Genomic DNA, 4,129 nt, shown 5'->3' on the forward strand with positions numbered 1-4,129 from the left:
TCAAGCCGCAAGTACGGGGACGTAATAGGGTACCGTACCAAAGGATGTGGTACCTACCAGTTATAAACATATTGAAAAAATTGTACCAATCAGAGCAGACTGCTGGAAAGATGAGATGGCATGCCGAGCATACTCAGACGGATGGTGAGATGACTCATCCATCAGATGCAAGAGCCTGGAAACATTTTGACAAAGTACATCCAGAATTCGCTAGCAATAGCCGGAATGTGTATCTCGGATTATGCACATATGGATTTAGTCTATTCGCAATGTCGGGGAGACAATATTCATTGTGGTCAGTCTTTCTTACGCCATACAACCTGTCACCGGAGATGTGCATGCAACGGGAGTTGCTATTCTTGACCATATTAATACCTGGTCCGAACCATCCAAAAAGGTCTCTGGATGTTTTCCTACAACCACTGATAAAAGAGTTGAAGGATTTGTGGTCAATAGGGGAGAGGACGTATGACTGCTCAACGAAGACGAATTTCACGATGCGAGCGATGTTTTTGTAGACCATAAGTGACTTTCCTGCCTATGGGATGTTGTCTGGATTGACTACACATGAGAGATTAGCTTGTCCATATTGTAATGGAACGACATATGCATTTCAACCGAAGAATGGTAGGCAGACAAGTTGGTTCGATTGTCACTGTCGATTTCTTCCCATTGGCCATCCGTACCGAAGAAACAAGAAATTGGTTTGGCACCAAAGGGATGTGAGAGACACTCCTCCTCCACATTTAACTAGACAAAAAATTGAAGAGCAACTCGATTACTTTGGAGCTTTGGAAACAGTTCCTCGTAGTGGTAATTGGCATGTCCCCAGTAATATGTATGATTCTTACGGTGTTCATCACAACTGGCACACGAAGAGTATATTTTGGGAGTTGCCATATTGAAAGGATCTTCTTCTGCGCTACAATCTCGATATGATGCATATAGAGAAAAATTTTTTTGAGAACATCATGAATACAATATTGAATATCCCGGGGAAGACAAAAGACAACATAAAATCGAGGTTAGACTTGCGGGATATTTGCTCAAGAAGTGAGTTACATATAAAAAGCAATGGACAAGTTCCCGTTCTGATATTCAGATTGTCTTCAGAAAAAAAGTCGGTGTTGTTTGATATACCATGGATTTTACCCGTTTTTAACCATGGTATACTAGTGTTTTACTATATATTTAATCTGTTTTCTAGCCTGTTAGGTATGTTTTCAGGTTCAGGAGCATTTTGTGAGAAAGTGATGTTTTTGGAGTATTTTGGAGTACAAGAGATGATACATCCGAGTTGACCATTCAAGACTAAGTCGGAAGTCAACATTGCGATTATAATCGATCGATACTCATCCTGAGTTGTCGATCGATGTAGCCGAGAAGATCCGAGTACTAGAAGATTATAATCGATCGATACACATTCAGTGTTGTCGATCGATATCGAGGACGAAATGGTTTAGCCGACTACTTCACCAAGTCTTCACCAAATTACGAGATTGCCCCTGATGAGTTTTTAGCCTAATGGAAATGCTTAAATACTCATGCTAAGTATTTTTGACGGCAAGTTTTGAAACATTTGAAGCTTGAAGCTTTTAACAAACCCCAAAGCAGAGAGTGTGAGAGAGAGACTAGAGTTTTATTTGTTTGAGAGAGATTGGAGAGATTTCTCATCTCCTTTTGTATTTCTACTTTATTCTATCTATGCAATTCTTTCATCTATCTATTGTTATGAATTGTCTAGCTATGTCTGAGTAGTCTACTTGTTAGATCTAGGGTTTAAATAGGTTTGTGGGATTAGGCCCAAACTATAATTGCTAAGTTGTGATACTCATCAAATGGATTGTACTCTATGCTTGTTTTAGATTAGCTAACTAGAACATAGATCACTAGGATCTTAGATTATCTTGAATTATCCATTTGAGCGATGTCTGTTTCCCGTTGAGAAGAACGACAGTTCCTCCTTGAGACCTTGCGGTCATATTCGGTTCGCGCCTAGGCAGATCTAGAAGCCGTCGATCGATAACCCGACTGGTGAATCGATCGGCGCCGCGAAAGGTGTATCGCTCGATATCTCAAAAGGATATCGACCGACTCTTTTTCTGTGTCATCATGTGAAAGGTGTGGCCAAAGATCTAGATATTTTAACCAGTGATTCATTCACATATGTTAAGCGGCTGAGATCTATAGTATCATGCAAGCAACTTGTTAAAGCATTTATAGAGATTATAATCTCCATTCCTGTATAGAAACCCTATGTCTAGCACTCTTTATCCCATTTAAACAACCCTTCATATTGTTAGTTAGAGCAACTGCCTTACTCATTTTAGGAATTGTTATTTTCATTTCTATCATATAAACCAACCTTGCCTAGGATTGATTAGTAGATTTTATTTAATTGGTTCCCTAGCTCCTCGTGATTCGATCCCTAAGTACTACAGCTGTACCTCTTATTTGAGAGAGTAAGCTCTACTGGGTAATTTGAGCACTATCAAATTTGGCGCCGTTGCCGGGGAGCTTTGATCGCCATTAAATTTAATCTTATTAATCTTAGGTTTTTCTTTTACCCCCTTTCTTATTTAAAATTTTCTTGTCTTTTCAGGTACATGCCCAGCAGTACCAGAAGCAACAGGGGAAATCAACTATTATTCTCAGAGGATCCTGCACACTTGGAACGCTCAATCCGCAAAGACCTACGCTCCGCATCGATCGACAGAACCGCATTACCGTTGACTGACACTCACGTTCAACAGTCGACCGACACTCAGACAGCACCGTCGACCGATACCGTTCGCCGATCCGCATCGTTCGATACTTCTAACCGTATATCGATCGACACTACTCCGCGAAGCATGGTCGCGATTGTCATTCTCACGCAGGGCGAGAATGGAAACCTATATGACCAAGATGGTCATCTGCGTAATGCAACAGGTCAGAAACTAGATGCACAGAGAAACATAATCCCTGAACCTGAAGCTGAGGCTACAAGAGAAGCTCAAACACGATCGTTGGCAGTCTATAACCGTCCAGACGAGTACTACACCAACAGATCAGCTATTCGACTTCTAGAGATTCAGAAGCCGAACTTCGAGCTCAAGCCTCAGTACTACTCTCTCGTGTCTCAGATACCTTATTCTAGGCAATCACACGAGCATCCTATGGACCATCTGGAGAGGTTCGAGGATCTTATCGCTGCTATTCGTATGGATGGAGTCCCCGAGGACTACCTACTCTGCAAGCTCTTCAAATACTCACTGATTGGAGAAGCTTCGCACTGGCTCAAGCAACTACCTACAGGATCACTGACATCCTGGGCCGACATCAAAAATGCCTTCCTGCGTAATTTCTTTGATGAGGCACGCGCTGAAGACTTAAGAAGCAAAATCGCCACTTTCGCGCAGAAGCCTAGTGAGACTTTTAAAGACGCGTGGATCAGATTCAAGTTCTTCCAGCGAGACTGTCCACACCATGGATTCAATGAAGTGCAGCTGTTAAGCACTTTCTACAGAGGTATCGCCTTAAGGTATCATATGGCTCTTGATACTGCTAGTGAGGGGAACTTCAACACTAGGAATCCAATAGAGGCTGTGAGACTTATTGAGAACCTAGCCAACAGCAGCATCACCAAAAACACTGACTCTGACAAGAAGAAATCGGTTGCAGCCATCGGGGAAGACCAGATGAATGAAGTCAGAGCCAAGATAGATGCTTTACAGGCATTTCTGGGGCAGCCAGTCTGCTCAGCTGAAGAAGGAGAGGCTAGAGAGGATGATACAAAGGAAGATGTGAACTACATTGGAGGTACTGGATTTCAGAGATATGGAAACCAGAGTGGAAACAGAAACTTTTTTGGCAGTGATCAGAAGAGTAATTACAACTAGAGTTCACAGTATCAGTAACCCTTCACCAACACAAGGAACTACGGCATCTCAGCTTACCAAAACCCACTGCTACCCACCCAGGAGAGTAAGTTTGCCATGATTGATATAGTTCTGGAAGGTCAGCAGAAGCTTACAGTAGACTTCAATGGGAAGATTGATTCTGTCTTTAACAATCTGACCACGAGGATACACACCATCTGCACCCAAGTTAAGAAACTTGAGACACAGATTGTCCAGACTGAAGACTC

At 42.2% G+C, this 4,129-nt stretch overlaps 1 non-coding gene across 1 annotated transcript; it reads right to left on the minus strand.

Moving 5' to 3' along the window:
• Positions 1 to 3,367: 3,367 nt before the first annotated feature.
• Positions 3,368 to 3,475, minus strand: LOC130512158 (small nucleolar RNA R71). Its single transcript, XR_008945718.1, has one exon. It is a non-coding gene; the product is annotated as a small nucleolar RNA R71 (small nucleolar RNA).
• Positions 3,476 to 4,129: the final 654 nt, after the last annotated feature.

This window comes from Raphanus sativus, chromosome 4 (assembly GCF_000801105.2).
Source record: "Raphanus sativus cultivar WK10039 chromosome 4, ASM80110v3, whole genome shotgun sequence".
In the NCBI taxonomy this organism is placed as follows: Eukaryota; Viridiplantae; Streptophyta; class Magnoliopsida; order Brassicales; family Brassicaceae; genus Raphanus; species Raphanus sativus.